Consider the following 15,000-nt stretch of genomic DNA (forward strand, 5'->3'; position numbering starts at 1 on the left):
CAGACTTATCCCCCTATAATTTTTGCACTCTCTTTTATCCCCTTTGCCTTTATACAAAGGAACTATGCATGCTCTCTGCCAATCCCTAGGTACCTTACCCTCTTCCATACATTTATTAAATAATTGCACCAACCACTCCAAAACTATATCCCCACCTGCTTTTAACATTTCTATCTTTATCCCATCAATCCCGGCTGCCTTACCCCCTTTCATTTTACCTACTGCCTCACGAACTTCCCCCACACTCACAACTGGCTCATGCCGAATAGATAAAATTGGTAAATTAGCAAGAACTCATTTAAAATTAAGCCCTTTCTAAAATTTTCTCTTATACGTTTAGAGATAAAAAATGAATAATTTTGTACCAAAAGAACCTTAGAAAACTTACCTAACCTTATTATAACAAGTGCAATTTAATTTAGCCTAATCAAACTAAATATATTTTAGATAAGTTTACAATAAGTTAATAATAAACAAACACAATGAAATATATTTTTCTTCGTTAGGTTCAAAATGATTTTTACTAAATTACTGCATATATAAATTTCCACTTGCCTTATTCGGCAAGAAGAGCCTTGCTATTTAAGCTAAAATCGCAAATTTTTCCTCTACGGCACGACATATATGTATATATAATATATATAAATTTGTATGTGTATACTCACCTAGATGTGATTGGATGTATCAAGCCTCAGTGCCTGGTGCCTGGCTCTTACTCTTGCCGCCTGTCAGTCACTTCCTCCTGATCTCGTAGGCACAGTCATATCTGCTTTTAAAACTGTGTATGGAACCTATATCCCTCAGGCTGAAGGAACACTTTATGACGTCTCTTACAGCTCATCTGTCTTTAACGTCCAACTATGTCTTCCTGTACCCGCTCCCAACTTTCAAATAGTCTATCCCTGTCCACCCTATCAGTTCCTTTGAGTATTTTTTATGCTGTTTTCGTTTCTTTCGTGGTGCTTGTGTCTTTTAATGCCATCAGATTGTTCTTTTAGTCTCTCCTCACAGCTCAATTTACTTAGCTTTGGAACTTAGCACTGCATACCTCTGCACTTTCTACAGTTTAAGAAAATATGCGATATTACCTTTAGATGTGTGGGTTTCATGCTGATACTGCATGCACCAAGATGTGCGTTTTTGTGTACTTAACTCACCTACTTGTGGTTGCATGGGTCGAGTCATAGCTCCTGGCCCCACTTGGTGTACTCACCTAGTTGAGGTTGCGGGGGTCGAGTGTGTGTGTGTGTGTGTGTGTGTGTGTGTGTGTGTGTGTGTGTGTGTGTGTGTTTTGCCAGTAGTCAGAGGTACTTGTCGATAGGCACTTGGCCTGGTGGTAGAGATTTTTTTTTTTTTTTTTGGGGGGGGGGGCGGGGGTTGTAGTATACATATGAAAGGATTCAGTGAACTAGTTAGAGGAGCATTAATTTTTGAAGAAAGCATTACAACGCCTGCACTTCGCCGTAAGATGCTGTGATTCGATGTGTTATTATGCTGCAATGTATTTGAGATCCTAGAAACAGGGTTTCAGTGATGATAAATGTGTTTTTCTACACCTGTTTTATTTTCTCTTTTCTTAACAGAAAAATTAAAGGCATTAATTAGAAAACCAACAGTGAAGATGCGTCTCAATGTCAAAGACGCGATAATTTCTTCGATACTAAGAAATTATCGCATGAAAAGCAGTATTTGAATTTTTCCAGTTTCAAAACAAGCAAATTGGGACCTAAAGAGATTAAAATCGGTTCATTTTTTATAAGACTAACCAATTTTTAAGAAGGAAAGTTTTATATAAGCCTACTGTACTGAGCATACAAATATCAGACTACACGCGAGTTCTCAGCAGCGGCCTTAGAACTTCGATAACCACGACTGTATGAGGTGCCTGGAGGTCGTTCACCCAACTGTATATAATACAGAATATATGTACACAAGAACGTGATGGTTCAAGGGCGTTTATCTAGCTCCCTGAGGCTTATCGTTTACCACAGTCTCGTTAAAACTGGTAAGAGAGGAGGTGATGAGCACAATTATAAACAGTTTAGGAATTTACCGAAATAAGAAGCTTTAATGAGGAAGTTTTCGTACTGTAGGGACGATGATAAGACTGAGATGCTCTACATTACTGCTTCCTGTTCTCTCCTTCAAGGAGGAGGGGAAGAAGGTGCCTTGATACTGGTGAAGTGCTCCTGATCCAATATAAAGGTGCTACTTTTTCCCTTCCTTGAATCAAACATGAAGACTTCGAATTTCCTAGCGCTGCGTGACTCGTACGGTTATAGTGCTTCCCCATAAATATAATAATAATTAGATAAACTTCGGTCAATGCGCGATCCCATAAAGGTATCCCCGTATTCCTTAACTTTAGACCCCTGTGCCTCAGTGTACGTGATTGGAATAGTGCAAAGTGCGACATAAGTTGATAATGCAGTTAAATATTAGTGTTGAAGATTTGCAGGATATCAAATGAGACATTCACAAGTCATCCTGAGAAAACTACAAATACAAATTTCTTCAATAAAAAAAGGTAAATTAGGAAACCTTTCAAAAAATGATAAAATCCTAAAATACACAAGCACTTCAAGCTTGATGCTGCTGAGAAGCCTCATCAAGTTATCAACATGGAAGGGCTGACCGTAATCAGATGCGATGCTCAGAAGTTATCGCATGAAAAGCAGAATTTTAATTTTTCGAGTTTCCAAAACAGCAAGTAGGGACCATACAAGCTAAAATCGATCAAAACTTTACTCTAAGACTGACCAACTTTTAAGAAAGTTTTATGTAAACCTAATGTAGGTAACACGAGAGCTTAAAAATGGTTTTAATGGTACATAGATGTTATAGGTACATAAAAGAGCATTAAGGATAAAATAAAGTCAAAAAATGTGACTTATTTCTGATCAGAAGCTGCATTTTCCAGTTATTACACAGAATACAACATTTGTCCCTACGATGCGTCATCCGCTGAAGATTGATGCGGTTCAAATTATAAATCATTTTCTGGCTGAGGCAAAATGGCCGATCAGAGGAGCTTTTCTCCAGTAATCACACGGAAACACTGTGGCATTGTGGACAAGACTCTTACGGGTGTAAATAGTTCCATGAATCTTGCCCAATATACATTACACAAACATTGGAATTTTGAAACCGATCGAATATGACGTTCTCGAGTAGTAAAGGAAAATTTGTGATAAAGCAAATGAAAATGTTACTGAAAATATTCCGGAAAATAGGAGAGCCTCCCCTCTTTAAATTTAAAACCTCCATAAATCCGTGTTTTTTTTTTTTCCAGTTTGCTTTTACATTTGCAGTTTATTTAAATCTACTACAATCCTTTAAGGAAAAATATTTCATTTTTAAAAAAATTCAGTTTGATAAAATCGTTAAAAAATTGACAATTGGTACCCACACTGCTAAAAATATTTCTTATTAAGATACACTCCCATTTAGCGTTTGAAGCTGCTCAGATGAGCCATTCACTAGTTATTACATGGAAAACAATTTGTTTAATAAAATAGGCAAAATGGAATTTACACAGGTCAGAGTGACGAGATGTGTTTTACTGAAGCCCATTAACTGTAAAATTTAGAAATAGATCAGAAAACATATTCTTCATTAATTGATCTGATTCCGACGATTCCATTTTATCTTTTTTTCAGTAATATTTCAAATTTGTACTTTTTCGGATTATACTTTTGGGTTATCATCCTCATTACAGAATGCATCTCATTAATATTTTGAAGTCAGTCAGAAAAAAACATTCGTTAGTTACTGAATAAAAAATTATCACTAGAAAGTCAATAAAATTGTCATAATGGGACTTCTACGACCCAATGGCAGCAAGAGCCTTATGTATAGTGATAAAAGTTTGAAGCCGATCAGATGAGCCATTCTCCAGTTATAGCATGGTTCAAAATATTTAATTTTAATTTTGCATTAATAAATTTTCCTGCACGCAAACGAAAATTACCAGGTACTATCCTGGAACTAAGACGCATCGGCCATTAAATATTTAAGCCGTTCAGAAGTAAACTGAAATTTATTTAGCGTGAGATAAAGTGAATAAATATTTTACACTATTTTACACATAAAATTGTCAAATTTGCTCCTACATATTTAAATTTCTCTCTCCATGTCATCGTATTTTTTGGTCCTTTTATTGAACGTTTGAAGCTCTGCCACTGAAGATTTTGGAAGTTACCCCAGCCATTCCAGGGTGCTGGGAATGGGCTTGCGAACTTTGGTCATAACGCACGTGATCATGATAATTGTTCCAAGAATCTAGTCCTAGTTACCATACGCAAGTCTTGAAAATTTGAGATTAATAATAAATAAAACCGAAAAGATGGAGTTAGAAAATAAAGAAAAAAATTTATGCAACCTCTTACAGGTACCCTTCCGGGACTAATAATAATAATAATAATAATAATAAAAATAATTTTCTCCCTTCTCATTCTGAATCTTGTTTTACCAGTGGCTGAAAGCTTTATTTTGCAATTCAAGAGCTACAATCCTATTTTATATCGTGTCTAGCAGGGAATTTATTGGTAAGGAACTTTACAATTGAGTTCGGTCATGAGTTTAAACTTTACTTTTAAGCATCAAATCTTTAGAAAGCAAGGTGAAGCTTGTCTCCGATTCCCAATTTTCAATTTTGTTATTTCACTTGATCTGAGAGCGTGTTGTGAGAACAAGCTCCACTGGTGAGTCAGTAGAGCATTCGTGGGTCTCTCTCTCTCTCTCTCTCTCTCTCTCTCTTTAACACAAGGATATTTTAAAGGGTGGATTAAGAGTTCTTATCTTGATTTGTAAGCTTGAAGTTGTTGCTTACCTTAGCTCACTTAAAAAGGCTTCTTACTAGTATTATCTATATTAAATATTTATTATCGAACAAGTTGAAGTTGGGCCAGCTGGCCAGAGATTTCATTTGGTCAATTGACTATTTCTTTAATGTTGGTATGCAGTGGGGACATGTTCCAAACTCGATTCACTCTAGGAATGTATGATCTCAAATGAAGTGATGATATTGTGAAGGAAGCAGCCAAAGGGTAGTTGCTGTTTGCGTCCATCTTGTAGTATATAAGCTGCCGTCTCGCTGCCAGCGAAGCCAAATGTAGTAGTACCTTCATAACATTCGCTTTGAGCATAATATTAAGGCCGTCCACATCTCCAGTGTTCAATTCTTTGCTGAAATGACATTCGTCCCGGCCAGGTCTGGCTAGTCGCCTTGCAAGGTTCTCTATTCTATCCAGATGTCTGGGATTCGACGGGGTGACAAGCAAACCAAGAACTTGGTCGATACTCAGGGTGAGAGCGCACATGTTCCACATAGTTTTGCAGTCATTGTTGTTGATCATTTAGTGCTGTTAGCATGTTTGATGCTTTGCTTGCATGATTTATGACTTGAATTTTCATAGAATGTGTAAGGTCACATTTCGTTCCTAGAATATCAAGGATTAACTTCGTAATGTCTGGAGTTCTTCATCATTTGTGTTTCCTCAGAAGCAAGTGTAACCTCCCATCGTTTTTACCTAGGTTGATTGATGTGCCTGAGGGCAGCTGGCACTTCCTGTCTTGCCTAAGTAAATATCAGAGTACAAATATCTGCATACGCATGGAATTTTAGGAAGAGGTAAAGTAGGTAATTGAATTAGATATTCCGTAACAATGGACCAAACACACTTCGTGAAACACTGACGCAACTGAGTAGCCTGTATATTCTGCTCCACTGAGAACTACTCTTAATAATCTACCTGAAAGGCAATCACTAAGGAAGAGCAGTGCGGAGCCAGAGATTTCAAGTGCTTTCAGTTTTGCCAAGAGTCACTGGAGCCATACTCGGTCGAAGACACCAACAATGTTCAGCGCGACTTACACAGCTGATCCTGGATTGATCCAGTGACTGTTGCCACATAGTGGAAAGGTTTAACAGATCAGCTACAGAGTGACCTTTTCTGAAGCAACATTGACGATCTCAAAGAAGTGAGTGATACTCTGAAAACGTCATTGGCTGTGAGATTACTCTGTCTCTGTCTGTCTGTCTGTCTGTCTGTCTCTCTCTCTCTCTCTCTCTCTCTCTCTCTCTCTCTCTCTCTCTCTCTCTCTCTCAGGTCAGTATCATAGAGTTACTTGAGCGAGTACGCTGGTGAGGAGGGTTTAGGACTGGCTGAAGCCAGCAGTTGTATCGATAAGAAAAAAAAGACGCGTTTTATTGTTCTGGATATTCGAGGAATTGAAGAATCATCCCTTTGTTATACTCCCAGTCTTCCTTCAATTGTTTTATTGGCAGAATAGCTGGGGTATAGCGGTGTAGTTGTGGTGTGTTGGTTGTGGTGTGTTGTGTGGCTGCGATGAGATGGTTGAGGTGTGTTGTGCGGTTGAGGTGTGTTGTGCGGTTGTGGTGAGTTGGTTTGGTGTGATGGTTGTGGTGTGTTGGCTATAGTGTGATGGTTGTGGTGCGTTGGTTGGCGTAGGAGGTTGAGTGTATTTGCTGTGACGTGGTGGTGGTTGGACGTGTTTAAGGTATTGTGGTTGTATTTGACGTGATGTGGTTGTGACTGACTTTGTGTGGTTGTGACTGACGTTGTGTGGTTGACTGACGTTGTGTGGTTGTGACTGACGTGGTTTGGTTGTGACTGACGTGGTTTGGTTGTGACTGACGTGGTGTGGTTGTGACTGACGTGGTGTGGTTGTGACTGACGTGGTGTGGTTGTGACTGACGTGGTGTGGTTGTGACTGACGTGGTGTGGTTGTGACTGACGTGGTGTGGTTGTGACTGACGTGGTTTGGTTGTGACTGACGTGGTGTGGTTGTGACTGACGTGGTGTGGTTGTGACTGACGTGGTGTGGTTGTGTTTGACGTGGTGTGGGTGTGACTGACGTGGTGTGGTTGTGTTTGACGTGGTGTGGTTGTGTTTGACGTGGTGTGGTTGTGACTGACGTGGTGTGGTTGTGTTTGACGTGGTGTGGACTGACGTGTGTGATTTGACTGACGTGGTGTGGTTGTGACTGACGTGGTGTGGTTGTGACTGACGTGGTGTGGTTGTGACTGACGTGGTGTGGTTGTGTTTGACGTGGTGTGGTTGTGACTGACGTGGTGTGGTTGTGACTGACGTGGTGTGGTTGTGACTGACGTGGTGTGGTTGTGACTGACGTGGTGTGGTTGTGACTGACGTGGTGTGGTTGTGACTGACGTGGTGTGGTTGTGACTGACGTGGTGTGGTTGTGACTGACGTGGTGTGGTTGTGACTGACGTGGTGTGGTTGTGATTGAAAGTTTTAATTGTGATGTGCTTGAATGTTGTTGTTGTGATGTTGTGACAAAGACCTTTATAGTGGTGACAGGGAGCATTACAGAGGTCACAGGGAGCATTATAATGGTGACATCAGCTTTATAGTGGTGAGAGAACATTATAGTGGTGAAAGAACATTACAATCGTGACAAAGAACATTATAGTGGTGAAAGAACACTACAGTCGTGACAAAGAACATTATAGTGGTGACAGAACATTATAGTGGCGACAGAAGTCATTAACATGACAACAGAGAACATTACAGTGGTGACAGCATCACAGTGGTGACAGAGAACATTACAGCGGTGACAGAGAGCATTACAGTGGAGACAGAACATTCCAGTGGAGCTACCGTCTTCTTCCTCAGAAAGAACCTGATTGCCTATAATTCCCAATTTGTTCTTTGAGTCTTACAGATTTAGCGCTTTCCTCTGAGCCTTTACCTGAAGTCTCTTCCGGGGATCATCGCTCCTACAGCCCGGTCCCAGACCAGGATTCCTGGTTTCTGGCCTGATCAATCAAGCTGTTAGCGCCCGCCGTCCATCGTATGCACCATAGCCCGGCTGATCAGGAACTGCTTTGAGGAATATGTCGAGTTCCCACTTGAAGACATCCAGGGGTTTGTTGCTAATCTTCCTTATGCATTAAAGGAATGTGTTGAAGAGTCGTGGTCCCTTAGCACTGACCAGAAAATTATGGCAATTGACTTGACGTCTCATTTTTCGAAGGTTCGAGTTGTCCAACTAATCATGTCTTGCCGTTACCATAGTAACATTGTTGTGAGATCTGACATTACAACTCCTAGGTCTTTCTCATTTGTCTTGCATTTTCATGAGTGGTTTGGATTTGTCTTGTATTTCTTCTTTGTTTTTATATCCTCTATTCTACAGTGACGTAGTAACTGAAATTTGTCCTCAACGAGTGACAGTGATTTTACTACTTAATTGTACGCTAATACTACACTAATAAATATGCTTTAAATAAAAAGAGGAGAGACAGAGAGAGAGAGAGAGAGAGAGAGAGAGAGAGAGAGAGAGAGAGAGACAGACAGACAGACAAAGAGAGCAAGAGAGAAAGACAGAAGGTCCTGAGAGACCTCGGCGCCGGGAGAGGAAGGAGACGATATGTATTATTATGCATTTATGCATTTCCTCCCGACTCGGTGAATGGGTCTCGGGAATACATAAATAAATCCGTAAATGCAAGTCCAATGGCCCATACTACCTGGAGCAGCCGCGTCTACTCTTCAAAGTCTTTCTTCAACACCATTTCAGAATTTATCACTCATTTAGAGGAATTAACGCCCGGGGGCGAACGCTATCAAGAGGCAAGAAGTGTTGAACGCTTTGAACTCTTCCTTTCCCTCCCCACCCAACCCCACGCTTCTCTAACATGGAGTTTCATAGCATCTACTTGGCAATTCCCATGTGTTAGTAACTCCAGTTCAGCTAGAATGGAGCTTTTGAAGGTGCTGTTGGTACTTAATCCTTAGTGGAATGCTTGTCTATACCCTTATATCCCTGCTCAAGTCTCCCGGTTCATGTTGACAGATTTCCCTTATCTGTTTGATGGAAACTGACAGAGAAAGCGCTTTTGTTCCCACAAAATAAATGCTGTATCAAATACGGCAGCAATTAGTGATGATGTTCCCAATTTTAACTTTAAGGAAATTACATTCGAAAATTAGTAACTGTGAGGAGGGTTGGACTGGTCAGGTGCCAGAAAGGAAATGCCCCATCCACCTCTACTTTCCTCTCTGCATCTGTAGCTCCTGATCCTCTGCTTTCCTTTCCTCTATCACACAGGAAGAATCACATACGTAGTGTTAAAATGTGTCAGCCTGAGCTGGGAGACTTCAGGAGGACAATGAGGATATCGTCAAGTATTCCATTAAAGGCTCTACCCCCCAAGGACCGTCAGTCTGACGTTCCTTGGAGGTAGAGCCTTTAATGGAATACTTGACGATATCCTCAGTGTCCTCCTGAAGTCTTCCAGCTCAGGGTGACACATTTCAACATTGCCTATGTGATTCTTCCTGTGTGATGGAATATGACGGCGGAAACATAGTTAGCTTTTGCTTCCACTTTGTAACTATCATATTAAATACGGTAGTTAGACACTGGATGTGTCCAATTTTTTGTTAAATTAAAATAAAAGGCGCCGTTGTGTAAGACAGTTGGAATAACAACCATAAATTCGCGAGTCCGGCGAAACATGTAAGTAGACTGTATTCAAACTTTGGCAGCACCTACCCACCTAGCAATAAAAATAGGTACCTCTGTGCTAGCCTACTGTTGTGGGTCGCATCCGTGACCAAATGCTATGAACTTGTTCACTAGACTTCAGGCTTTCTAAAATTCCTTTTAAAATTCCACTGTTAGAATTCTTCATGGCTGCAGGAGTTCATCTTGTGTTCATCAGACGTTCACCTGTGTTCTTCACATATTCAGGTGTTCAGTGTGCTTGTTCTGTTAGTTCTCACCCTTTCTTATATATAATATTCAGTCGACCATCTCATAGTTCACAGAACTTATAAATCATTAAGTGGAATTTCCCGTCAGTCTCTCACAGGTGATGAATAAGACACATGTGCAATACTTGGGCATTTTTACTGGCGAAACGTTTCGCCCGTGCATCAGACTTCATCAGTCGAGCCAAGATGTGACTTTTACAGTGGAGACAGTTACATAAGTGGAGGGAATTTTAGGGCATATGCTAGATTGAAGGTTTTCAGTCTCTTAACCATGTCAGGTGTTCAGTCCCTTAGCCTTGCTAGACAGGTGTTCAATCCCTTAGCCTTCATAGGTGTGTGTTTAGTCAATTAGTTTTGATTGAAGGTGGTCTGGATTGATAAATAGTATTCAGTTTCTTTATCTCGACTGATGGTGTTCAGTCCTTCAGCCTTGACTGTAATTGTACAGGTTGTACAGTCCCTTAGCTTCTTAACTTATCAACTTTATTTTATACATTTATTGCTGTCGTGGTAAGTTATAACTGGTAATTTTTTACTGACAGGCAGTTTAATCCAACTAAGCCTAACCTAACCTAAATAGTATAAATTTGCTGCAAGTCTTATGGAAGAAATTCACATAGCATTTGTTGTTACACCAGCCCAGCTGCCTCAACCACTTCACTCACCCACCCAGCCAGTGTGGCCAGGAGTTTGGGCTCGACCCTTGCAGCCCTAAATAAGAGAGTGCAAATAGAGGAACTCACACACTCACTCTCTCTCTCTCTCCACACTTCGTTCCTTCGTTTTTCCTCTTCCCCTTGTTGTTAACTATGTTTTTTTCGTCACATCATCGTCTGAGCATAGAAAAGATATCCGGTTCCTTGTTTATTTTGCCCGGCCTGGTGAAGGCTTGGTGTCTCTTTCACCAAGTTAGCTCAGTCTCAACGCGGATAATGGCTACGCTGGTAGATTCTGATTAACTTACTGACCATTGCTGATATTTCATATAAGAAACGTTGAATTAAAACGCGTGTAAACCTTTCATTATCATCATCTCTATCATTATCATCACTATAATCATCACCATCAGTGCGCATTATTTATCATCATTAATTCTCAGTTGTGGATCATCTCGAGCATTCACAAGGCTTGATCTCTGCTTGTTTTTCAGTGTACTGTTTACGTGCGAGATGTAGAATGTACATGAAAAACACTCCCATGTTCTTTTGTTTTTACTTTACCAAACTTCTCCCACATAAATGGCGTATGTTTTCGTTTTTTTCTGCGTTACTGAGTGTCTATGGCGTATGTTGGCTCCAGCTGCCGACAGCTGCTCTTCAGCTCCACTTTCTGTGGCTCGAGCCATCATTATCTCAGCTTATGAATTATTGATGTAGCCATATACTCTCAACCCTCGGCCCCACACTGCCTTCTGATCAATTATTCCCCTTTGCTTTTTTCATTGCTGCGTAATCTGTACTCGTATTGCGTGTCTGTCTGTATTTACTACTTTATATATTTATCACTATAACTCTCTCTCTCTCTCTCTCTCTCTCTCTCTCTCTCTCTCTCTCTCTCTCTCTCTCTCTCTCTCTCTCTCTCTCTCGTTCCCGAGTGCTTATCTGGAGTTATTACTAGAAAAGTCGTATCTAGGACATAACTTGAAGACAGTAGAACTATGTACAGAAGATGAGGTAATCAGTCCCTCAACCTAGGAGTAGGTGCGAACAGCACCATAGTCGTGGAGATTCTGAAGCAGAAGAAAGAATCCTGGCGCTTATATAGTAACGTCAGGTGAAGCAGACGAGGGCAAATTCACTGGTAGGCGGGATTCCCCAGTGGAAGTAGGTCCTTCCCAAAGAGATGGGTTAGTAGTAGTAGTAGATGTCGTAGTCGTGAAGGTTATGTACATGTCCTCAGAATTAAGATTCCATGATGTTGCAGTGTCTGACAAGTTGTGTACAAATGGTATATAATACCATAATACCAGTGAATTTGCCCTCGTCTGCTTCACCTGACGTTACTATATAAGCGCCAGGATTCTTTCTTCTGCTTCAGAATCTCCACGACTATGGTGCTGTTCGCACCTACTCCTAGGTTGAGGGACTGATTACCTCATCTTCTGTACATAGTTCTACTGTCTTCAAGTTATGTCCTAGAATTTGTATTGATAAAGCCACTGGATGGCGAAACGTCTACAATAAAGATACCCAGATGTTGCACATGTGTCTTACTCTCATCTTGTCGGTATTATATACCATTTGTACACATCCAAGTGTATAATTACGACACTGATTCACCACGACATTGATCCAACCAGTCTTCCACTTTATTATATATAATGGAAATCATCGTATAATACAAAAATCAAAGGAAATTGGGGATCAAGGGAAGGAGGATTAGGCAAACTTTGTGGAAATTTTACTGTCATTGTCATTTTTTTAAGGATTCCAACAGTGTCATTATCACAACCTCGAGAAATATGATAGAATACAAAACCAGAATTTTCAAAACAAGCGATGCGAAGCCGTTGATTATGCTCCTTAAGTCACTTGTTCTTATTAGACTTGAATATTATTGTTCACTAACAGCTTCTTTTAATATAAACTAGGTGAAACTGCACATATGTAAATTACATAGAGAGCATACATTGTCTATGTCAACTAAGTCAAGCACTTAAATTGCGGGGAAGGCATAAAGCCCCTCGAACTGGACTCACTGAAAAGTAGGAAAATTCTTGAGGAATTGGTCTCTAATCTGCACACACAAATCTTTTCTTACGAAAGTAAGAGGCTCGTTAGATAGTGAAAAATGCACAGAATGAAAAGCAAGGGAGTCTTAAGTACATTAATAAATAACACATTAAGTGCAAGGGGAGCAAGGTTTCTCAACACCTTCCCTTCATCCATGCGGAGAATTACCAACAAACCCCTGGCTGTCTTCAAGAGGGAACCTAGTAGATTCATCAGTTGGGCTGTGGTTTGTAAGTTGGACTGCGTGCGGCTGGCAATAACAGCCTGGTTGATCATGCCATCCACCAGAAAACCTGGTATGGATAGGGCTGCGGGGCGTTGACCCCAAAAACCATCTGATAAGATAAGATTTCGTTCGGATTTTTAACCCCGGAGGGTTAGCCACCCAGGATAACCCAAGAAAGTCAGTGCTTCATCGAGGACTGTAACATATTTCCATTGGGGTCCTCAATCTTGTCCCCCAGGATGCGACCCACACGAGTCGACTAACACCCAGGTACCTATTTGCTTCTATGTGAACAAGACAACAGGTTTAAGGAAACGTTTCGAAATGTTTCCACCCGTGAGAATGGTTAGATTTGAGAGGGACGTGACCTCTCAATGAATACATTCTTTCTTCTACTAGTGAGCTACACCTCTTCTTCTGACAGTATATAAGTCTATACTGTCGCTTAATTAAACTTCACATTGTTTCAGACTACTGCATAGGCTAAACGTTTTGGAATAAAGATGCCTAACTGTTGCACATGTGTCTTACCAACCTGTCAGTAATGTATACCATTTTGATATTCATAATAATTAATGTCTTGCACTGCTGACTGAACCAAATTTGTACCTACGTATTTTCCAATGAATATATACAAACATTTTTTTTTTTGTGTGTAGGGTTACACGGGTCGATGCATAGCTCCTGTACATGTGTACTCACCGGTCTTTCTAAGGACTGTGTTCAAGCTCCTGATACCTCCCCTTAACGTCTAATCAATATCTCTTTCTGCTTTGAACCCAGATATATTTAACATTGGCTATTAGGCTTGTACTTTTTTCCTATCCCTACTCTATCTATAGTAGAAAAGTTATATATACATGCACCAACTTGTGAATATACGCACACCTGATGAATATAAGCATGGGAACTTGAGAATAAATAAACACACACACACACACACACACACACAAGCACACGCACACACACACACACACACACACACACACACACACACACACACACACACACACACACACCGGGGTCTTAGCTATCACCTTGAATCCACCGGAAACGTATTTACATTGAAGGTATTATAAATGAGTAATAACCTTCTCTCATACAAGTGATATCTCCTGTGTATGGAATAGGCAATGCTAAGAGTTGGTAATTCCAAAGTGATAGTAATTCCAGTCCTGCCAGGAACCTTGGAAGCTCCCGTAGCTGATAAACTCTTAATGGAATACTTGACGATATCCTCATTGCCCTGCTGAAGTCTCCCACCTTAGGCTCACAAATTACAACATCTTGTATAAGCCTCATCCCACGTGATGGAATATGACAAGGGGAGCATCGTTAACTTATAGTACCAGTACACGACTGAGACTTTCAATTTTGTTTAATAATAAAGCACTCATCCAGGTGAATAATCACGACACTGATTCACCACTCTCGACACATCACTGATCCAACCCCTCTTCCACTTTATTATGTATAATGGTAATCGTCGTATATTACAAGAATCAAGCGGATATTAGGGATCAAGGGAAGGAGGATTAGCAAAACTTAATGAAAAAACTATCATTTACTACACATTTCAATTATTACCACTGTTTACTCCTACGCGATTGTGCAAGTACGTATGTATATGTATGCATGTGTGTGGCCAAAAGTTCATTGACGGAGCCAGGCTCTGGAATAATCTAACGGGCTCTGTAGTGAGACCTTCTCTCAACAACTACAGTCAAGCTTGAATGGCCCAATATTGTAAAATATAGCCTCAACAATGCTTAAGTGTGTGTCGTGAAGGACAGAGCCCGCCTTCTAGCAGTGACAGCTTCTGATGCAGGGAATCTTGTGTTGACTCTTCCCTGCTCCTCCCACGGCATACGCGTCGAATCGAAGACCATCCGCATTAGTGTTGCCCTTCACTTTGCCTTCCCTATCCTTGACGAACACAGGTACATCTATAGCAGGCAATCGGCAGACCGATTCGGGTACATGGTCTCGTTTGCCTTAGATCAGAGGGAAAGACTGCAAGGCAAGATGATGTTAATAACATCAATAGGAGTCTGGCAACAGCTGGATACCTAGCAATAAGGGAGCCACCCAAACTATATAGATCTGTTGGCAACCAAAAGCATAAAGATGGTATCACTTTTCAATCCTGGACACACGGCAGGCAGGTGATGTGGGACTCCACATATGCATCTACATTGGCTGATACCTATCTCTAATACCAGGGAGGAAGAAAAGGCAGTTGTCAGCTTCAGGGAGTCTCGAAAGTCTAGAAAATATA

The sequence above is a fragment of the Cherax quadricarinatus genome, chromosome 82 (assembly GCF_038502225.1).
Source record: "Cherax quadricarinatus isolate ZL_2023a chromosome 82, ASM3850222v1, whole genome shotgun sequence".
Taxonomy (NCBI): domain Eukaryota; kingdom Metazoa; phylum Arthropoda; class Malacostraca; order Decapoda; family Parastacidae; genus Cherax; species Cherax quadricarinatus.